The following is a 23,143-nucleotide window of genomic DNA, read 5'->3' as shown; positions in this document are numbered from 1 at the left end:
CATGGAACTGACGGGAGGGGGGCGCGCCGGGGGCGCCCGGGGCATGCCGGGAGTTGTAGTTTCCCGCCCTTGGGGGCGCGGGGACAAATTCCTTGACCCGAGGAGGATAGGGATGTGGCCTTCGGTCTTTCCTCGCAGCTCCGGGGCAAGCTAGGGGTGGGATGGAAGTCGAGGTCCCTAATATTTTAAGGGGAGGGTGCGGGGAGAAGGGGTAGTATGCGGAAACAGAGCGGGTATGAAGCTGGCTAACGCCGCGCGCCCCCTCCCAGGACCCGCTCCTGCCCCGCGCCGGCCGGTCCTGGGGGCCCGCTTTTTTATGGAAATGAGGGGGGGGGGCCGGGGGCGGGGAGCCGGGAGCCGTCCCCGCTCGCTCACTGCGGCTTTCTCTCTCGCTCCCCTCTCCCCCACTCCCTGCCGCGCTCACTCTCCGCTTCCCCCTCCCGCTCTCCCAGAGTCGATCCCGGAGCCCGGCCGCGGGGAGAGGTTCTCGGCAGAGAAGACAAAGCCCGCAGCAGCGATGGGGGCAGAGCTGGGCTCTGCGCGTTGTGGGGGCCAGGAAAGGTTGCCAGGCTGGGGCTGGAACCCCCTGGCAAAGGATGGGGTCCCCTCATCCCTAAACAGCAAGCCATCTCCCCTCGCCCGCCCCCCGCCCCCCCAGTCTCGGAGATCTCAGAGGCACCGACTGGGAGGTGAGTTAGTTCACGTCCTTCTGCTCGGTGGAGGGGGTCGGGAGGGCGGTGGAGTGATGAAGTGCAGAGGTTGAAGGAGTGCAGGGACAGAACTGGGGGTCGGACGGAGAGTGGGCAGGCAGGAAAAGTCTTAAAGGCCTGGGGTGACTTAACCGTTTGGGGTGAGGGCCTTGAGCTTTGGATATGACAGGAGGGAGGAGAGACCAGGATGGACTGGGAACCCAGGCTTCCTTCAGGCCTGGGCTGTGAATACAGCTTGGGGTGATCTGTTCTTTAGCACTCATCGTAATTTCCACTCTGTTTCCTCCACCCCTCTCCCATTGAAAACCTATTCAGGGCCGGGCGCGGTGGCTCACGCCTGTAATCCCAGCACTTTGGGAGGCCGAGGCGGGTGGATCACCTGAGGTTAGGAGTTCGAGACCAGCCTGACCAACAAGGTGAAACCTCGTCTCTACTAAAAATACAAAAATCAGCCGAGCATGGTGGCAGACGCTTGTAGTCCCAGCTACTCAGGAGGCTGAGAGAGGAGAATTGCTTGAACCCGGGAGGCGGAAGTTGCAGTGAGTCTAGATCGCAGAGTGAGACTCCGTCCCCCCACCAAAAAAACAAAAACAAAACAAACAAACAAAAAAAACCATTCAGTCCCGTTTGACTCCGGAAATTCGGTGAGAATGAAAATAAGTTTTTAAGGCTTGGACAGTTAGGCACTTTTAGAGTTTCAGGAAGGTGGAGTGTAATGCAATTTTTTGTTCTCCCTTTACCCCATATTTTCTGCATTTATTTTATATCACCCTTTTTATGTCTGGATCTTTCCCAAGGGAAGAAGGGATGGCACTGCAGCTTGAGGGCTCGAGGTCAGACTTGAAGAAGAAGAACTTCCATAAAGAGTTTTATAATAGTGGGTGGGTGAGCCACAGTGGTAAGGTGTCCTTTTCTGGAGTGACTTGAAAAACAAAAATCTGAACTAGTTTGTAAGATAAAGTCCTGCTGAGAGGCAAGGAAACAGATGAATTGACTTCACAGACTTAGCAATGAGGGGCCTTGAGGGCTGAGCTGTTTAGTCCAGTTCCCTAAACTGTTTCTTGGAAAGAGTGAATTTGCACACTAATGGGAGTGCTGGAACCTGAGCTGAGGATCTCAGAAGGTTGGGGGGCAGTTGGCACACTGCAGGGATTTTTTTCCTTTGCTAGGCAGAAGATCCAGGGAAGGAGAACCTTGACTGAGGAAACCGGGAGGGTCCTGGAGTTGGGGAAGTTTGCCCCCTGGACTGGGGATTTAACATAAGATCAACAGTAAACCTTATTGTGGGATTTGATGCTACTGCCACCAAGCAAGAGTGAAAGAGGAAGAATTGGAGAGACAGGGCCCTGGAGAGTGGGCTATTTCTGCCTCTTGTCCCCTCTGTCTGCCCCAGGAACCTGGATTGCAGAGACTGTGGTACTGGGGACCATGGGGTCTCTTTGGGAGAAAGTTTTTGCTTTGTGGACCAGGTGACTATCTTTCACATAAATAGAAATAGCAAACAGTTGCATAGGACTTATTGTGTGCTAGGCATTTTTGTGGGGCCACCAGCTGGCTGAGCCTTCCTGTCCCCACTGAAATGAGATTCCCCCCAGACTCCCCCCCTGAACTTGCCCTTCCTCTGCTTTCCTCCTCACTAAGCTAATTAAAGCAGGAGGTTAATGACCAAAGAAGCCTTGGGGATTTGGCCAGGGAGGAAAACAAAGGGCAGAAACAAGTATGTGTCAGTGGGGAGGGTCCAGCTGCTGAATGGAGAAGGGGCTGGCTGAAAGGTGGGGTGGGCGAGGCAGGGTCCCTACTGGACCCACTTCGTCCCTGACCCACCAACAAGAATGAATCAACCCTCTGGGTAAGTTAATGTCCACCCTCAGGGTCCCACTGGGACTCCAGACAAATTTCCTTCACAGCAGATGTGAGCCTGGCACCTGGAGGGCAAAGGATATGTGTGCAAATGCAGTTAGATGTGTGGCATGGTGTACATGTGAGAGTGTGTGCTGCAGATCATGTAGGAGAGTGCCCAGGTGCAGAGGAGGCCCAGGGTGGGCACCTTGAAGAGCTGGATTCTCAGAGTGTTTTTTACGAATCCTTCGCTCTCTCCCAGAGGCTGGTGGCCTCCTTTGTTCAGGAGACCCCCTCCCTCAACTGAGAAGGTAGATTTCTGTATACAGGCTCTCCTTTTCCCCGCTTGCCTGATCCAGAATTATGGCAATGAGAGCAGAAGGTCTTACTTAAACAATACTCCCCACTCTCTGCCTTATGACCAGAAAGGTGTAGAGGTGGCATACTTCTCCCTTTCAGGACTTTGGAGGACAGCACTATGTCTCTCATCTTCATCATGGTCCCCAACCCTAGCTGCCCAGAACCTAGCATGCAGCCCTGCCCAGAGCAGAGGCTCAATAGGGGTATGTTGAGTGTAACTGCATTTTTAAAACTTCATGGTGTCAGGAGGAAAGAGCAGGTCTCCAAAGATAAACATGCTGCTTATTCTGCCACTTTGGGGAGTCATTTATTGCTGAGCCTCAGTTTCCTTATCTCTCAAATGGAAATAATAAGCCAAGGTCTGGCAGGGCATGGTGGCTCGTTCCTGTAATCCCAGCACTTTGGGAGGCCAAGGTGGGTGAATCACTTGAGGCCACGAGTTCGAGACCAGCCTGGGCAACATGGCAAAACCCTGTCTCTACTAAAAATACAAAAATTAGCTGGGCATGGTGGTGCACACCTGTAATCGCAGCTACTTGGGAAGCTGAGGCATGAGAGTTGCTTGAACCAGGAAGCAGAGGTTGCAGCCAAGATTGTGCCATTGCACTCCAGCCTGGGCGACAGAGGGAGACTCCGTCTCAAAAAATAAAATAAAATAAGCCAAGGTCCTAACACAGTGCCTGGCTATCTTAGGTGTTCAATCAGTTTTAGTTTCCTGGCCCTGGTTGTTCTCCCCTTGTGGTTGACTTTAGCCAGATTGTGGTCTTCATGAATTTTCATTCATTCGTTCATTCATTCAGCCAGCCACTTCCTATTGAGCTCCTGGGATGTGCCAGGCACTGGAGGAGATTTATTCTGACCCATCATAGGTCACTTGAAGTCACTTCTAGGTCTAGACTCGCTGAAATAAGGTCATTCCAAACAAACAGCAAATAATTCTAAAAATAATTCCTGTTAAGCCCTGGAATGCAGGTGACCTCTGACTCTCTCTCTCTCTGTCTCTCTGTCTCTCTCTCTCTCTCTCTCTCTCTCTCTCTCTTCTGTCTTTCTTACACAAGCCAGGCTTCTGGCCTCATGCCTGGGGAACAAAGGACCCTGTTGAGTTGTTTAGTACATACACACACACAAGCCAGGCTGCAGGGCAGGAAAGGTGACCCAGTGGAGAGTCCAGGATTCTTGTGGAGGTTGGGGGAGGAGTGGGGTGGATGATCCAGACTGTGTGCTTGTCTGTGTCTGGAGTTGTATCCCTTCTTCTTCCTTTTTTTTTTCCTTTTGAGACAGAGTCTCGCTCTGTTGCCAGGCTGGAGTGCAGTGGCACGATCTTGGCCCACTGCAACCTCCACCTCCTGGGTTCAAGCTATTCTCCTGCCTCAGCCTCCTGAGTAGCTGGCATTACAGGCATGCACCACCACTCCTGGCTAATTCTTGTACTTTTAGTAGAGACGGGGTTTCACCATCTTGACCAGGCTGGTCTCGAACTCCTGACCTCAGGTGATCCGCCCCCACCTTGGCCTCCCAAAGTACTGGGATTACAGGCGTGAGCCACCGCGCCCGGCTAGGAATTGTATCCCTTCTTTCCTCTGAGCACTTCTGGGCACCTGTTATCACTGTCTGAACACTCAGTACCAAGGGATGGGGGTGCACACCTAACACTTGCCCCTCCTTAGCCCTATTCTCAGAACCCTGAGGGAGGGAGACACAGGAGGCTGCCACCAAGGCTGCCTTACCAAGCAGACTGGCCCTTAGAGAGGTCATCTCCCCCATCTTCATACTTCTCTCAGGATGCCTTCTCTATCTGTCCTAGTTAGCTGAGCCTTCTCTCCCATGTATAATGAGATTTTCCCATTTTCTTTTCTTTCCTTTTTTTTTTTTTGTGGGGGAACAGAGTCTTGCTCTGTCACCCAGGCTGGAGTGCAGTGGCGCCATCTCGGCTCACTGCAACCTCCGCTTCCCAGGTTCAAGCAGTTCTCTGCCTCAGCCTCCTGAGTAGCTGGGATTACAGGTGCCTGCCACCATGCCCGGCTAATTTTTGTATTTTTAGTAGAGACAGGGTTTCATCATGTTGCCCAGGCTGATCTTGAGCTCCTGACCTTGTGATCCACCCACCTCAGCCTCCCAAAGTGCTGGAATTACAGTCGTTAGCCACCGCGCCCGGCTCCCATTTTCTTTTCTTTTCTTTTCTTTTTTTGAGACAAGGTCTTGCTCTGTCACCCAGACTGGAATGCAGTGGCTTGATCATGGCTCACTGAAGCCTTGATCTCCCAGGATAAAGTGATCCTCCCACCTCAGCCTCTCCAATAGCTGAACCACAGGCACATGCTGCCATACCCAGCCAATTTTTAAATTTTTTGTAGAGATGAGATCTCGCTATGTTGCCCAGTCTGGTCTTGAACTCCTGGCCTCAGGTGATCCTCACACTTCTGCCTCCCAAAGTGCTGTGATTATAGGAATGAGCCACCATGCCCAGCCTTTCTTTCCTTTTTTTTCTTTCTTTCTTTTTTTTTTGAGATGGTGTCTCGCTTGGTCACCAGGCTGGGGTGCAGTGGCACCATCTCAGCTCACTGCAACCTCCGCCTCCTGGGTTCAAGTGATTTTCCTGCCTCAGCCTCCTGAGTAGCTGGGACTACAGGCGTGCACCACCACACCCAGCTAATTTTTGTATTTTTAGTAGAGACAGGGTTTCAACACGTTGGCCAGGATGGTCTGTATCTCTTGACCTCGTGATCCGCCCGCCTCGGCCTCCCAAACCAGCCCGGCCCGAGCCTTTTTTTCCTTAATAACCCTTTCTTGTGGGAAGTCTGTGTTGCTGTCTAACCACCGTCCTTTCTGCTAAGGGTCCAGACAGTTTTCTCTCCTTTGATAGAATGCACTCAACACATTAATTAATTTAATTTAATTTTTTTTGTTTTCTTTTTTTAACCTTATACCAGCAGTCCAAACCTCACTAGCATTAATTAATTTTAATCAATGAGAATATGGAATAAAATTCTGTAGGCCACACAAAAGAAATGTGAGACTTGATCCCCACCCTCGGTAAGACACAGAAACTGGCCTACATGACCCAGAGAACATGGGTAAGCAGGATTAAATGTAAGGACAAAATGGTCTTTGGGGTAGAGCACGGTGGCTCCTGCCTATAACCCCAGCACCTTGGGGCCAAGGTGGAAGGATTGCTTGAGCCCAGGAGTTTGAGACCAGCTTGGGCAACAAAGTGAGACCTCATCTAATTTATTTTTATTTTATTTTATATATTTTTTGAGACGGAGTCTCGCTGTGTTGCCCAGGCTGGAGTGCAGTAGCACAATCTCAGCTCACTGGAGCCTCTGCCTCCTGGATTCAAGCAATTCTCCTGCCTCAGCCTCCCAAGTAGCTGGGATTACAGGCATGTGCCACCACAACTGGCTACTTGTTTTTGTTATTTTTAGTAGAGATGGGGTTTCACCGTGTTAGCCAGGATGGTCTCAATCTCCTGACCTCATGATCCACCTGCCTCAGTCTCCCAAAGTGCTGATATTATAGGCGTGAGCCACCGCACCCAGCCTATTTTATTTTATTGATTGATTGATTTGTTTGTTTGTTTATTTTGAGCCAGGGTCTTGCTCTGTCGTCCAGGCTATAATACTGTGGCATGATCTTGACTCACTGAAACTTTGAACTCCCAGGCTCAAGTGAGCCTCTCACCTCAGCTTCCTGAGTTGTTTGGTCTACAGGCATGCGCACCCTGCCTGGCTAATTTTTGTATTTTTTGTAGAGATGGGGTTTTGCCATGTTGGCCAGGCTGGTGTCAAACTCCTGAGCTCAAGTGATCCGCCTACCTCAGCCTCTCAAAGTGCTGGGATTGCAGGCATGTACCACCATACCCAACCCTTGTTTATTTATTTATTTATTTATTTATTTATTTATTTATTTATTTTTGAGATGAAGTCTTGCTCTGTTGCTCAGGCTGGAATGCAGTGGTGTGATCTTGGCTCACTGCAACCTCTGACTCCCAGGTTCAAGCGATTCTCCTGCCTCAGCCTCCTGAGTACCTGGGATTACAGGCGCGCACCCCCACGCCCATCCTGACTTCATGATCTGCCCGCCTTGGCCTCCATTGCACTCCAACCTGGGCAGCAAGAGCAAAACTCCGTCTAAAAAAAAAAAAAGAAAGAAAGAAAAAAAGGTCTTTGGGACTCGGAGGGCTACAGAGGTTAGGGGAGAGAGGTCACTGTGAGTCTTTCTGTTGTTGTGGATCTGATCTCCAAGGGCTTTGCAGGCTTAGCCTAGGTTTGGAGCTGGACAAACGTCTCTGCTTCTCCCCTGGGACTACCCTGGCACTCCCTCTGCCAGTTCCCCTGCATTGTCTGATTTCCCCAGGGAGAGTAGCTCAGAGGGGCTGGGGCGGAGTCTGGGCCCCTTAGGACAGCTGGTTGATGAGGCCCCCTCTGGGACTTAGGGCTGGACCCAGGCGTCCAGGAGGCGGGTGATACTGGAGCTGTGACAGTTGGTTCCCAGATTCTACACCCAGTGGCGCCAGCTCTGGTTTCGAGCTGCGGTGAGGGAGGGGGAGGGGCACCTGGTGCCAGCCAGGGGCTGGATGCTCTCTTGGGGCAGGGAGGGGGAGGCAGTAAACATGTCCTTCCTAGGTTGTTGAGGATTTTCTAATTGCCCTCTCTGTGCCAGGCACTGTGTAAGGTACTAATGAGATTCTGCAACGCAAGATGCAGTCTGGCACAGATGAATTGACAGCATACAGTATAGAATGTCAGAGCTGGACTAGAAGTTGAATGAATGAATGAGTAGGGGAATGAGTGAATGAATAGTTCATCAATTACCTAATGCACTCATTTTACAGAGGAGACTGAGGCCCAGAGAACCCGAGTCCTGTGACTCCCTTCTGCTTTCTGATCTGTCATGCTTCCTTTTTCAGGAAAGGGAAGCGAAAGGCAGAGAGAGGGGTGGGAAGGGACTTGACGTTTCCTGAGTGCATGTTTGGTGCCAGGCTCTGTTCTGGCCTTTTCAGACTTGATGTAATTGTCTTCACAATTCTGTGAAGATGGACTTGGTGTCTCTGCTTCACATGAAGGGACCTGAGGTTCATAGAGGCTAAGTAACTTTCCTAGGTCACAGAGCTGGTAAGTAGAGACTTTAGTGTTCAAAACCAGAGCAGTCTGACCCCAGAGCCTGGGACCCCAGAGGTAGACAGTGATACTCAGTGAGTGCTTGGAGCCCACAGAGGGTGGAGGGAGTGGTTCCTGGATGAAGTAGATCTGAAGGGTGGGTGAGGTTCATTTGAAAGGCGAGAATTGGAGGGATGTCTGGAAGTTGGTGCTGGAGGTGCCCAGGGAGACTTGCTGGTTGAGCAGGTGGCCGGCTTGCATGGATCTTGGGGATCAGGGGACAGGTTCAAAGAAACACGTCTTTAAACATTGGCCACCAGGTGGCGCCGCAGGCCAATTCCTAGAAGCGGCTCCAGCCTCAGCGCCCTCACTAGGGCCCAGGTGTGACTTCGCTGCTCAGCCAGGGCTCCATGCTCGGCTTGCTTCCTCAGGTGTCATCTCCAGCTTCCGCTTGCCCCTGGCTTCTGGCATCCAACACATGGGGGACAATGATGCTACCAGTCGTTTCCTGACTCGGGACGAACACCCAGGTAGCTGAGACCTGGGAATCCCCGTGGGTCTGAGCAGCTCCCCAGGTCACCTGGAGACCCCTCCAGTCGCCTAAACCTGGCTTCATGTCCAGCGCCCTTCTGAGTTTCTGGGAGACACTGTTCAGGGGACAGGCTGAGGAAACAGGCATTTGAGTCCAACTGACCTGGGTCTGAAGGGAAATAATAATATCTACCTTGTAAGGATTTAAAACATTTCATCTATGGCCAGGTGCGGTGGCTCACCCCTGTAATCCCAGCACTTTGGGAGGCCGAGGCGGGCAGATCACCTGAGGTGGGGAGTTCGAGACCAGCCTGACCAACATGGAGAAAGCCCGTCTCTACTAAAAATACAAAATTAGCCTGGCATGGTGGCGCATACCTGTAATCCCAGCTACTCGGGAGGCTGAGGCAGGAGAATCTCTTGAACCCGGGAGACAGACGTTGCGGTAAGCCAAGATCGCGCCACTGCACTCCATCCTGGGCAATAACAGCAAAACTCCGTCTCAAAAACAAACCAAACAAACAAACAAACTTTTCATCCAATAAATATCTATCAAATACATGCTGTGTCAGGAACTATTCTAGGCCCTGGATACATCAGAGAACAAGATAGACAAGGTCCCTACTTGCACGGAGCTGATACTCTATTGGGGAGGAAGGCAGACAGTAGTCAAGTAGATAATGTACTTTCTGGTAGTGATCATCACTGCAAAGAAAGATAAGCCAGGATATGGGGGCAGAAAGGTTTGAGGTGGCTAATTTAGAAAGGATGGTCATGCTATCTGGCCAGGACAACATAGTGAGACCCCATCTCTACAAAAAAAATTTTTTTTTTTTTTTGAGATGGAGTTTTGCTCTTGTTGCCCAGGCTGCAGTGCAGTGGCACGATTTTGGCTCACTGCAACCTCCGCCTCCTGGGTTCAAGCCATTCTCCTGCCTCGGCCTCCCTAGTAGCTGGGATTACAGGTATGCATCACCACACCGGGCAAATTTTTGTATTTTTAGTAGAGATGGGGTTTCGCCATCTTGGTCAGACTGGTCTCGAACTCCTGACCTCAGGTAATCCACTCACCTTGGCCTCCCAAAGTGCTGGAATTACAGGCGTGAGCCACAGTGCCCAGCCAAAATAAATTTTTTTTAATTAGCCAGGTGTGGTGAGTTGCTCTTGTAGTCTTAGCTACTTAGGAGGCTGAGATAGGAGGAGCACTTGAGTTCAAGGTTACAGTGAGCTGTGATCGTGCCACTGCACTCCAGATTGGGTGACAGAGCGAGATCCCATCACTATTCAAAAATTTACAAGAAAGCTGGGTACAGTGGCTCCTGTTTGTAATCCAAGCACTTTGGGAGGCCAAGGCAGGTGGATCACTTGAGGTCAGGAGTTTGAGACCAGCCTGGGCAATATGGCAAAACCCCGTCTCTACAAAAAATACAAAAATTAGCTGGGGCGTGGTGGTGGGTACCTGTAATCCCAGCTACTTGGGAGGCTGAGGCAGGAGAATTGCTTGAAGTTGAGAGGTGGAGGTTGCAGTAAGCTGTGATTGCACCACTGCACTCCAGCTCTAGGCACCACTGCACTCCAGCTCTAGGCAACAGAGCGAGACTCCATCTCAAAAAAAAAAAAAAAAAATGTGATCATGAAATGCCACTGATAAAAGCACCATCTTAGTTCCCCATTGCCATCAGATTCACACTCCTTAGTGTGGTGATGATGTCCCTCTTGTCCTGGCCAGCTCCTGCCCACCTCTCCAGCCCATCCTGCTCCTCCTTCCCTTACTCCAGCCACATGGACTTTCTCCTTTCTTTCTTTTCTTTTCTTCTTTTTGAGAGAGAGGAGTCTTGCTGTGTTTATGCTGGAGTGCAGTGGTGCGATCTTGGCTCACTGCAACTTCCGCCTCCTGGGTTCAAGCAATTCTCCTGCCTCAGCCTCCCAAGTAGCTAGGATTACAGATGCCTGCCACCACGCTCAGCTAATTTTTGTATTTTTTGTAGAGACAGTGTTTCACCATGTTGGCCAGGCTGGTTCGAACTCCTGACTTCAGGTGATCTGCCCACCTTGGCTCCCCAAAGTGCTGGGATTACAGGTGTGAGCCACCACTCCCAGCCCACATGGACTTTCTTTCAGGGCTTTGGCCTGTGCTATCATCATCTGCTATTCCCTGACCCTTCACCTGGCTAATGTTTGTTCATCTTGCGGGACTCAATTTATACGTCAATTTTTTTTTCATTTTTATTTTTTTATTTTTAGATAGGTTCTGGCTCTGTCACCCAGGCTAGAGTGCAGTGGCACGATCTTGGCTTACTGCACCCTCTGCCTCCTGGCTCAAGCCATCCTCTCACCTCAGCCTCCCAAGTAGCTGGGATTACAGGTGTGCGCCACCATGCTCAGCTAATTTTTGTAATTTTTTTAGAGACAGGGTTTCACCATATTGCCCAGGCTGATCTCAAACTCCTGAACTCAAGTGATCTGCCCGCCTTGGCCTCCCAAAGTGCTGGGATTACTGGTGTGAGCCACTGCGCCCAACTACATGTCACTTTTTCCTAGAAATCTCCCCTGGTCACTTCTGGATATCCCTTACAATTCATCATGCTCTATTGTAACTGTATGTTTACACTTCTGTTTCCCCAGTACACGAGAAGTTCTTTGAGAACAGGGACTGGATCTAGTCTACTCCTGTATTCTCAGCACCCAGCACAAAGTAGGTGCTTAATAAATGTTTGCTGTTCGGAAATTGTGTATGCTCATCCATCCTTCCCTCTTGAACACCCTCTCACCCATATATTGCCAAATATTCCACTTCTCCCTCTGCTTTTCTGGCATACCTTTCACTCCCACATCCAGCTCCATCTCTCCTCTCCCCTTCCATCCCCACTCCCACACCTGGGCCCTCGCAGCCTGCCCTCATCTGATCTCCAAGGGGCTACTGTCTGCATGAGGTTTAGTATATCCTGTCACTGGGTTCCTCCACTCTCCAGCACCTGGTCTGGGGCCGTACACAGCAGGAACTCAATAGTGTTGCTAACTCACCGACGTGACTTGGTGGATGGCTCAGAAGGGATCCCTAAGCATGCATACACCTCCTCTCAGTCACCGCTAGTGAAATGAGTCTATCACAAGAAGTATACATGGGTCACATGCTCCTGGCCAGGCCCTCTCTATCCTCTAGGGCTTTGCACACACTGTTCCCTCTGCCTCGAACCCTCTCTCTCATTTTGGCTATCTCCCACTCATCCTTCAGACCTGAGCTGAAGTGGAGGAGTCATGTCTTCTCTTTTTTTGAGACAGTCTTGCTGTGTCACCCAGGCTGGAGTGCAGTGGTGCAGTCTTGGCTCACTGCAACCTCTGCCTCCCGGGTTCAAGTGATTCTTCTGCCTCAGCCTCCCGAGTAGCTGGGACTACAGAGGCGTGCCACCATGCCTGGCTAATTTTTATATTTTTAGTAGAGACAGGGTTTTACCATATTGGCCAGGGCTTTGGCCTGTGCTGTCTCAAGCTCCTGACCTCGTGATCTGCCCACCTTGGCCTCCCAAAGTGCTGGGATTACAGGTGTGAGCCACCGCACCTGGCCAAGGAGGAGTTGTGTCTTCTGAGAGGCCTTCCTGACCATGCTGATGGTCTTACATATACCCCCAAGTCTGCTGTGGCACTCAGTATTTACCCATTTGTTAGCACTTAGCTCCTAGTGCTTTCTTTTTTTTTTGATGGGGTCTTGTGCTGTCACCCAGGCTGGAGTGCAGTGGCATGATCTCGGCTCACTGCAACCTCCGCCTCCTGGGTTCAAGTGATTCTCCTGCCTCAGCCTCCCAAGTAGCTGAGATTACAGGCGTTTGTCACCACAAGCAGCTAATTTTTTTTTTTTTTTTTTTTTGAGAACGGAGTCTTGCTCTGTCGCCCAGGCTGGAGTACAGTGGCGTGCACTCACTGCAACTTCCGCCTTGCTGGTTCAAGTGATTCTCCTGCCTCAGCCTCCCAAGTAGCTGGGACTACAGGCGCACGCCACCATGCCCGGCTACCGGCTAATTTTTGTATTTTTATTAGAGATGTGGTTGCACCATGTTGGCCAGGCTGGTCTTGAACTCCTGACCTCAGGTGATCTGTCCTCCTCAGCCTCCCAAAGTGATGGGATTACAGGCGTTAGCCACTGCACCCGGCCAACTCCCAGTGCTTTCAAAGCCAGTTTGTGTGTTCATGTTACTCAGACTGATCGCTCTCCATGAATAAGGGATGTGTCTCTCCAAAACCTAGCATATAGGAGGCATTCAATAAAAATTTATTGAGTAAATGATTGATTGAATGAATGAAAGGAATAAAATGACCATGTGATACTGAATGAGTCACTCCCCATCTCAGTTTCCTCTTCTCAGGTGATTCTCCTGCCTCAGCCTCCTGAGTAGCTAGGATTACAGGCACCTGCCACCACACCCAGCTAATTTTTTTTTTTTCTTTTTTGTATTTTTAGTAGAGATGGGGTTTCGCCAGGTTGGGCAGGCTGGTCTCGAACTCCTGACCTCAGGTGATCCACCCGCCTCGGCCTCTCAAAGTGCTGGGATTACAGGCGTGAGCCACTGTGCCCGGTGTCCAAGACACTTCTAACGCCAACATCCTTGTACTAGGCCCTCTTCCAGCTTCCCCAGGAGTCTGGGGGTTAGAGGTCAGGCTGCTCCCCACTCTATTACCTCCCCACACTTCTAATTAATTCTTGTGTTCAGTCCCAGAACCTGGAGAGTTACACTCAGGCTGCCTGGTCCTGCTTATTGCCCATATCCTAGAGGCACTTGCATGCCCTTCCAGGCGGATAACTGTACATGTCTCTCCCAGGCAGCCTTCACAGACTACTCAGGGGTATGGATTGGCTCCACCTCTGACACTCAGACCTGAACAGAGGCGTGATCTACTCTGGCCTCCTGTGTTTCTGTGCCCCACCTTCCCACACTGCCCAGGGCTCCCTGAGAGTGATGCCGAGTCTAGTCTCAGCTTTTATGTTGCTTTGCTTTTGACCTCTGACCCAACACATGCCTCCTTTCCCTCTGAAGTCTTGATTTTCTCCCTGGCTTTTCTCCACCTTCCTGGGTGTTCCTTTTTGGCCTTCTTTGCCCATCTCTTCTCCTCTGTCTACACAGCCAGGGGCTCCCCCTTCCGTTTCCTCTGCCTGGAACACACTTGCTTCTCCCTTTCTGACTGGCTATTCAAGCAGGATCCTGTAGGTGGGTGGCAGTGCACTGTGTATTACCTGTGAGCCCTATGCAAATTACCGCACATCTCTGAACCTGTTTTCCCATCTATAAAGTAAAGCTAATAGTAGCAATTACCTCATGGGATTGTTGTGCAATTAGTGGGAAGAGGCATGTAAAGTACTGACATACTGTCTAGTACACAGAAAGTGCTTAATAAATGTTGGTGATTATTATCCAGGACTCAGCTTAATCATCCCTTCCTCAGGCAGGCCTGCCACACAACCGCAGACCGGGTTAGGTGCCGGGTTTTCTGCTCCCCAGCGTTTGGAGGCACTCATCACACATTAATTACTTTATCCATGAAGATGAAAGCTGTCTTTGGCACCCAGATGGTACTGAGTAAATATCTGTGAATGAATGAATGATGTGGAATGTCTCCTCTGGAAGGACACAGTCAGGGCCTCCTGCCACTCAGGACTAGCCTGGACGCACCCACAGGGAAGGAGAAGGTGGGGCTGGTCTCCGCTGGGCCAGCAGGTGGCGCCAGGGCCTGTCGGTCTCTCCCCGTGGCCACCTCCCTTGCGCTTGCTCATCTCATGCCCAGGCGCTGAGGGTTCTCAGCTGGGGCAGGAGAGATGGGGTCCTGAGGCCTGGGTGAAGTTCCAAGCCCTGGGGCTCGGGGGCAGACTCTCGCTCACCCCTCCCAGAAAGATGTTTTCCTAGGGGATGTCCAGCCTAACACGGCAGGGAAGGAAGTGGTGGTCACCCGGGAAAGGGGCCAACCTGAGAGGTTGGGGGTCCTGATGAGGCTGCTATTCTCTTGAGGACATGAAATGAGAGGCAGTGAAGTCAGTCAGTGAGTCAAAAGCTGAGATCTAGGAACCAGACACAATGTGGGAGAAGCTGCGGTGAAATCAATCAGCGAGAGAGGAAGGGGAGGCCCGGTTTCCATGACAACGGTAGTGTTTGTGGCAAGCTGGGGACTCCTGGGTCCCCAGGGCCCTCAAGCAGTGATTCACCACAGGAAAGGGAAGGCTGCAGAGTGACCTGGTGCTGGGGACCGGATGCCTTGTGGCTCCTTCTCACTGCTGAGCATGCATTCCCCCAGCCCAGGCCTTGGATCTCTGCTCTGCCAGCTACTGGCAGGGAAACTGAGGGATGGCAGAACTGAGCCCCAATAAGGGGCAGGCGCTTTGCTCCACGCCGTACATGCACATATCACTTATATCACTTATTGCTCACAACAGTCCTATGGAATTACCATTATCCCTGTTTTATCAAAGAGGAAACTCTCAGCCTGGCCCACGGTGCCATGGGCAGGACATGAGTGGCAGAGCCAGGATTGGAACCCAGGCTAGCCTGACTCTTTACCATGCTTGGGAAGGCCCAGAAAGCAGAAAAGGAAGAGCAGGAGCATGAGAGTTAGAGGATGGTTCAGACCCCAGAGGAGATGGACCCCAAGGCCCCTAGCCTCCCTGCCTGCCCTGCCCTATGTGAGCCCAACACTGATACGGAGGAAAGCTGGCCAACTGCATGGCCTAATGTGGGCCAGAACCTGGGCAGCCAGCCTACCTCTCACTCTCCTCCAAGCCCAAGAGAGTAGGCCCCAGTTCCAGTCCATCCAACTGGATGGCAGCTCCCCCACCGTTTTCTCTCTGTCCTGGTCCTAGGGGCAGGGGTGCGTGTGCATGTGTGCGTGCGTGTGTGTGTGTGTGTGATCATCATGTCTACACCACCCACCACCATCACCCCTATCCTCCAGCTTCTGCTATAGCCTGGGAGTTCCCAGCCTTTTAGTCCCTGTCAGGATAGTTTCATTCTTGTTCAGCTTTGGGGCCCACACAATTTCAGTACAAGAGGGGTATGCCCATCTCACCCGGGGCCTTGATAGCATGCAAGAGCATAGTTCAGGCCCTCATCATCTATTCCCTTGTAGTAGAAGGGATGGAGGTTGGAAAGACCTTAGAAATCTTCCAGTCTGGTTCTCTTGTTTTGAAGGTGTGAAAGCTGAGGCTCATAGAAGGGGAGCAATTTTTCTGAGGTCACAGAGCAAGTTAATGGAAGAGTGAACTAGATTCCCTGTCCACAGACTTCAGGTTCTGTAATCCCAGAAAGGACTTCTTGAATTTGGCATTGAGTTCTTAGGATGGGAGTCAGGTAGATGAACAGATGGAGTGAGACAGATGAAATGGGATAACCTAGCATAAAATGCCATGTGAAAAGAAGGTACGCAACTCATGGCCCGACTGTCTACCATGTTACATCAGGAATAACTGAGGTGAGATCATGGGAAAGACTTCTCACATATGTGTGTTAGGGGTACAAGATCTGTGGTCAAAATGGGCTGTGTGATCCCAGACAAATCACTTACCTTTTCTGAGCCCCAGTGGTAACTCAGGATACCCTACCTGCAGGCTTGTGGAGAGGATGGAGGGGGTGGTGGGAGAGTACTTGTGAACTGTGGGGTGACATGAATGTTGTCAGTTGTCAGGGAAGGCAAGTCATGTCTAGTGGGACTGAGATAGAGCTACCCTGCAGTGCAAAGGTAAGGGATAAGCCATGATGCTCACCCCTCCCACCCCCATCCTTGGGAGAGAAAGGGAGGAACATAAACTTCCAGTATGCTTGATACAAGCAACAGTTCTCCCCGGGGGTGGGCAGCAGGTTCCTGTAGACCCCTGGGGTGCCCAGAGGCTGTGGGAAGCTGAGCACTAATTAGCTCTGGCTTTCTAATAGGGCTTAATTGCCTCCTCATGATGGGCAATTAGGAAGCTGCATCAATTAGCACAGGGAGGTGACAACTCAGCTGGGGCTGGTCAGGGCTCCCCTTTGGCAGGGAGGGAGGCAGGCAGGCAAAGGCTGCCCCACTGTCAGCCCCTTCCTTCCCTTTGAAGGAGAGGGCCCTGGAGCCCTCTCCTTAGCAATTAGGCCTTAGTTCCTTAGCTCCTAGGAGCTACTAGCCTTCTAGGCCTGGATTGTGGCTTTTCTGGCCTTGGTTTATCCACCTTCACTGGCTCTCTGACTTTTCTGCCCAGGGGAGACTTGCATTCTGGGCCTAGCTCCACCACTGGCTGCTTTGCAACTTTGGGGTTGACAGCTATGGAGTCAAGATTGAGAATGTGGCCTTTGAAGCTAGGTCTCTAGGGTTTGAATCCCAGCTCCACCGTTTATTAATTGTGCAACATTGGACCCTTTGTGCTTTGTTTTCTCACCTGTAAAATGGAACTGATAATAAAAGTTCTGTCCTAGCTACACATGAGGCTGGGGCAGGAGGACTGCTTGAGCCCAGGAGTTTTAAGGCTGCAGTGAGGGACAACAGAGTAAGACACCATCTCTAAAAAATAATTTAGGCCAGGCATAGTGGCTCACACCGTAATCCTAGCACTTTAGGAGACCGAGGTGGTGGATCATCTGAGCTTGGGAGTTCAAGACCAGCCTGGCCAACATGGCAAAAACCCTACAGAGTCTACTAAAAATATAAAAATTAGCCGGGTGTGCTGGTGTGCACCTGTAATCTCAGCTACTCAGGAGGCTGAGGCAGAAGAATTGCTTGAGCTCAGGAGGCAGAGGCTGCAGTGAGCCGAGATGGTGCCACTGCACTCCAGCCTGGGTGACAAAAAAAAAAAAAAAAAGAAAAAAAAAAGAAAAATGCCCATGTGTCACCCCAGATCAATTACTGAATCAAAATATCCAAGACTTTGGGCATTGGCAGTTTTGAAAGCCCCCTTCCTCCAAGCAATGTTGATGCCCAGTGAGGGTTGAGATCACTGGATGAATGGTCTGGAGGGCTCCATCCAGCCTGGCACAGCACCTCCCTGTCACATACCACTCAGGACCCCTCTGCATAGCCCTGGAGGTGCTGCACTTTGGAAGAGAGCTCATTACCACCAGTGTGGCTGGAAGCAGGTTCCTCTCCACTCACTTAGAGGGAGTTCTCCTCTATAAAATGAGAATAATGACCTTGCCATGCTCACCTCCCAGGGCTGCCCAGACATAATGTTTTACTAGTGATAGGACCTGCTATAAAGGTAGGCAATTATATTGTTCCTTCCCTTGATAAACTTTTATTGAGGCCTAGTGCACACCCATCTCCTTTACACATGGTGACTATGGAGTTAATAATCTCCTGGAGGGACCTGTCCTGGACCATCAGACAAGTTAGGTCATAGGGCCAACCCCCTTTTTTAGCTCCTGCTGGTTATGAAATGAGCCAAGGAATGGAAAGAGCCTAGAACAGGTCCTGACACATGGTGAGTGCTCTCTAAACAGTAACTCTCCTTACTATTGTTATTGTGACCGTGCCCCAGGCTAGGTTGGAGAGAGGCCTGGTTGCAGTGCACACAGGGAGCTCAGACGAAGGGAGGCAGTGAAGGTGGGGCCTGCAGGAGGAAGGGGAGCTTAGAATGAGGTGCTGAGGAGTAAGGTGTGTGGGAAGAGTAGAGGAAGGAGTAGAGCACGTTGAGGGTGCTGGTTGGTGAGGGGGCTATGATGAGGATACTCTACTCAAACATGTATTGAGAACCTTCTGTGCACCAGGCACTGTGCCAGGTGCTGGCAGAGCACCAGATCCACCCAGTCTCTACCCTTGAGGAGTCCCTCTAATGGGGGAAGACACACATACACAGACAATGTCACAGACAGTGTGACAAGGGATATTGGTGGCGAGTTGGGACATTTAATCCAGACTTAGTGGCACTTTTAGCTGAGCCTGGATGATGAGTAGGAGTTGATCAGAGGGTAAAGTAAGTGCCATGTCTGGAAAAATTAGGAAGCAATGAGAGAGGTTGAGATTGCTGGAATTTAGATAAGGCTAGAGATGCAAGCAGAGCCTAGGTCGCGGAGGGCATTACAAGTCAGGTCAAGGAATTTGGACTTATCCTAAATACAATGTGGAGCCACTGTTAGTTTAAAGTCTTCTGGAAACAAAATGAGGCTTTCATTTTGAAAAGATCGCTGTGGGCTGGGCGTGGCACCTCACGCCTATAATCCCAACACTTTTAGGAGGTCAAGGTGGAAGGATCTCTTTGAGCCCCACAGTTCAAGAATAGCCTGGGCAACAAAGTGAGACCCCAGCTCTACAAATAAAAATAAAAATAATTAGTTGGTTGCGGTTGCATGAACCTGGTCCCTGCTACTCAGGAGGCTGAGGCAGGAGGATCACTTGAGCCCATGAATTTTGGATTGCAGTGAGCTATGATTGCACCAACGCACTCCAGCCTGCTGGATGACAAAGCAAGATCCTGTCTCAAAAGGAGAGAGGGAAGGAAGGGAGGGAGGGAATCACTGTGGGAAGGAGAAACAATGGGAGCAGAGGCAAGGGTGGAGGCAGAGAGACTGGTTGGGAGGCTGCTGCAGTTACCCAGGAAGGAAGGACGGAAGGAAGGAAGGGAGGGAGGGAGGGAGGGAGCGAGGGAATCACTATGGTTTATAGAGGAGAAAGGATGGGAGCAGAGGCAAGGGTGGAGGCAGAGAGACTGGTTGTGAGGCTGCTGCAGTTATCCAGGTGGGGGTTGGTGGTGAGCAGACCAGAGAGCTGGAGGTAGAACATAGAACAGATAACAATTCTGGAGGTAGGAACCACAAGAACTTGGGGGCTCATTGGCCAAGGGAGATGAAGGAGGAGAGGCTGAGGAAGGAGGAGCAGAGTGAAGCTGTGTGTTGGGAGACATGAACTCCATCTGAGATATCCAAGGAGTGATGATGAGTTATGGATGCTTAGGAATCACTCCTGGTCTGGGAATACTTGGGGTCGTCTTCTAAGAATTCTCAAGAGTGGAAGGCCACTCACCCTTGGCCCAGTGCCAGGCCCTCCCCTTCCCTAGTCTCTCTGGGACAGGCTGGGAATTCCTGGCTCAGAAATACCCTGTTGGGGCAGGCCGGCCTTGATGCTCCCCAGCCCAAAGGGAGGAATGTGCCTGTGCACCTGCTCCGTGATACACGGGGGCAGGACAGTGGAGTGGAGGTGAGTGAATTCAGGGGTGTTCCTCACTTCCACCATCCTGGACTTCTAGGCTCAGTTGTGGCCCCAGGAATGGATTCTGAGTAAGAGGCCAGAAAGCAAGTTCTCTGGGCCTGGGGTACAGAGGGCAGCAAGGTACAGTTGACATACCGCAGACACCCAGGCAGGGCAAGGGCACCCAGGTTTCAGTCCTGGTTCTGTCACCTCTGGTTAGGAGCTGTGAGCACCCAAGGGCTCATTCTTGTCCTAAAACTGGGTCTTCAAGATGGTTTGGTTTAGGTGGTGTGAATGAACCCTTCCATCTCCACCCTTGAGAGAGCTGAATTTTCCCCCACCCGAGGTGTTCCACAGTGGGCAGAACGCCGCAGCCCAGTCTGCCCTGGCCCACCCAGTGCTCATCTCCATTTCCAGCCCCTCCTGGGCGCCTCTGGCCTCCTGCAGCCGGCTCTTTGCGCTCCTTCATTAAGCTTTGGTTTCTGTGGGAATGTGACTTGAATTAACTCTTGGGAGAAAAATCACAGAAATCAGGAAAGGGGGGCCATGGGGAGGGGGCAGTGAGTCACGTTTCCATGTGTATTTTTCAAACTTTCCGATGGGAGTTTGGAAAACAACAGTCTTTTGGTTGCCAGCTTGGGCCCAGCTCTCCAAGGGTCCCATATGCTGTGTCTATAGGTCTTCCCGTAACTGCTGCGTCCCGGCCCACCCTTCGGGTCTGCCTTATTTCCTGGGATCCCTTCCCACTTCTCCCTGGGGACTTGTGCTGTTGCAGAGGCACTGAGAAGTCCATCCCGTGGTGCAGCTTCCGTCTCTCCCCTGGTTTCATTTCACAGCCAAGCCCTCATCTATCCTTGCCTCAAGGTGGACCCATGGGGGCTGCAGCTGAGCTGGGGACTTTGTCCCTGCAGCTGCTCTGGCCAACCCTCCAACCCTGGAGAACCTCCATAGGCACCAGGAAGTCCTGGGCTCTAGGAACCTCCTTCCTGCCCCCGCAGCTTCCTCTTTGTGTCCTGCCTACCAGTCCTTCCCGCCCATCTCTGCATCCCAATTTCCAGAGGGCCTGTGGCTGAGGGTGAGAAGCCAGCGATCGACCCCCAGGGAGAAATCTTGCAGAGGAGGGTCCTCACCCTAATGAGGCCGCCAAGGAAGAGGGCCCCCAGTATGCCCCTCTTGTGTGCTGGGCCCTCGCACTTCCTCTGTCTGGGACTCCTCTAACAGCTGTGGGGAGGGTGCCAGGATCCCCATTTTGCATACAGTAGCTGAGGCTCAGCCAGGAAAATGGGTGGGAACCTTAAGGATGGTGGGCAGATGGTGGCCCCCTTGAGGAGGAGATGGGAGGGCAGCGCATAACCCTAGCCAACCCCTCCTTGCAAGCCCTCATTCGGGCAGGGAGGAGGAAGGGGTCCTGGACTAGCTCTCCTGTGTCCCCTCTCCGGGGGCTGCCCCCTCCCAGTTTCTGACTAATCCTTTCCATCGGCAGTGGCATGTCCTGCCCCTGCTGTGCCTGTGCCAACAACAGCCCACATCACAGGGCCACATCTGGCTCCATTTGAACATACCCCAGCCTCCCTGCTCTTTATCCCTCAACGCCCTCCCCTGCCCAAGGACCAGAGTAGGGAGTGGCCCTCTGGACCCCCTTCTCTGGCTCCACCAGCCCTGCTCCCCTGCCCTTTCGAAGCCTCTAGTGGAGTCACTCCTTTCCTTCCCCGAACCCGGCCTCAGTTCCTGGGACATCCTGGCTCCATTCTTCAGCACACCCTCCCTCATCATATCCACACTCCTTGGCTCCCCCCTTCACAGCCCCCACTGAAGGAGGGATTGGGAAGGGGACATTTTGCAAGGTCTGAGCCCCAAAAGATGTCCCAGAGTAGAGGGAAGGCCTGGCAGCCCAGGGATTTTCCCTTAGCCCAGCTCTCTGGCGTATTGCCAGCTTGGGCGTGTTGGGGGGCAGGGGTCGGGGTGATCCCAAGAGGTGCGTGTATGGAGGGGTATAGCTCAGCCTCCCAGCTGGGGTGGGGAGTGGTGGCTCAGGCCTGTGTAGGCTGGCTGTTGTTGGGGAGGAGCCTGGAAGGGCCTGCAGCTACTGGCCTCCCTCCTCCTTCCTCCTTGCTTAGCAACTGTTGTCATCTGGTAAATATTTGCCCCAACAGGATCTGGGGCTGGAGCACTGGCGTCAGCCGAGGTAGTTGCCCCCTCCTCAATTTATGAGCCTCCCCTCTGTTCAGTTCCCTATTCCAGAGCCCCCTGGACTGGATTCTAAATGTGGTCCTCACCCCCTCCCTCATGGTTGATTTCCTCCCCAACCTCTTCCCTCTCTCCCTTTTACTCTCCTTCATCCCCAATCATCCTCTGTGCCCAGGTCTCTCTCGTCCATCCTCCACTCCTGGATCCATTCACCAAGGGGCCTGAGTGAGGTCCCACCCCCTAAGCCACACAGGTCCTCTGCTTCTCCCCCGCTACATCTCACTGGGACCCCAGCCTGGCTACGGCTAGTACGTCGTTGGTGCTCAGTTAGCCCCAACATCTCTTTCCTTTCCTCCAACAGGAAACACACCTTCCACCTCTAAACGTTAGCTCCACCAAGCTCCAAGGGGAGAGAAGAGAGGGCATATGGGAATGTTTTGCTGGACCCCATACTGCACTCCCAGGCCAGGAAGCTCTGCATCAGGAAGCCAGCACCATTTTCACCTCCTCTGGGGTAGGACTGAGGGGACCATGGCCAAGAGGAAACAGATGCCCCCTTAGCTCCTCCCTGGGTAGCCTGAGCGGGCCAGGGCCTGAGAGCATGCCAGCTTTAGCCTGTCTTCCTGTCCTTCCCAGCCAGACCCCTGTCACCCTCCTCCCCCAGTGGTTTTCTCATTACCTGTCACTGACGGAGAGCCCCTCAGAGGTCAAGGCCAAAGTGAGGTGGGCTCTTGGCATGCTGTGCAAGCTTTGAGCTCACCCGGCAAAGAGGGCCAATGGGGTGCTCCTCTGGGGCAGGCCTGTGGGCTGGCTTAGGGATAGCGGACAGGGGAATCTGGGGAGTTGGACTAATGTGGATCTAGAAGGGAGGTGGTTGGGCTGCACGATGCCTTAAGACTCCTCCCAGCTCTGAAGTTCTACTTCTAGGCAATGAATGATGAAACGCTGGCCCAAGTGCAGTCCCTTCCCCATCCCACAGGGCGGAGACCCCAGCCATCTCCTTACCCTACTTGGCAGCCCCCCTCCCCACTCCTCCTGAGAGTGCCCCTTGCTCCACCCCAGCGGCCAGGAAATCTCCTGCAGATTCACCACCACCCTCCTGGCTGGGAGTTCACTTTCCTAGTTGACCTCCTGGCCTGAGGGCCAGAGGAGAGCTTTCAACCGGGACCTTGAGGAGTGTGAGGGCTGCAGGGGCTGTGGACTGGGGTGGATTCACCAGGGAGCAAAGGAAAGTGAAGTTTCAGGGCCTCTCAGTTGCACGGGCCCTTTCAAGGCCTGAAGAGGAGCCCTGCC

At 52.2% G+C, this 23,143-nt stretch overlaps 1 protein-coding gene across 7 annotated transcripts in view; it reads left to right on the top strand.

Moving 5' to 3' along the window:
- Positions 1–55: 55 nt before the first annotated feature.
- The window catches only part of LMNA (lamin A/C), a 57,485-nt gene continuing 34,397 nt past the window's right edge, over positions 56–23,143 (top strand). The window contains exons 1-4 of one of the 7 annotated variants that reach the window (XM_063694129.1): positions 115–173; positions 453–689; positions 11,165–11,234; positions 22,212–22,364. The gene's annotated coding sequence lies outside the window, so the exon portion shown is untranslated. Of the gene's footprint in view, positions 174–452; positions 690–8,385; positions 8,539–11,164; positions 11,235–22,211; positions 22,365–23,143 lie in introns of those variants that run through there. The other 6 variants (XM_063694131.1, XM_063694126.1, XM_063694125.1 and 3 more) reach the window with 6 other exon arrangements.

This window comes from Gorilla gorilla, chromosome 1 (assembly GCF_029281585.2).
Source record: "Gorilla gorilla gorilla isolate KB3781 chromosome 1, NHGRI_mGorGor1-v2.1_pri, whole genome shotgun sequence".
In the NCBI taxonomy this organism is placed as follows: domain Eukaryota; kingdom Metazoa; phylum Chordata; class Mammalia; order Primates; family Hominidae; genus Gorilla; species Gorilla gorilla.
This window is presented reverse-complemented; position numbering and strand designations above follow the sequence as displayed.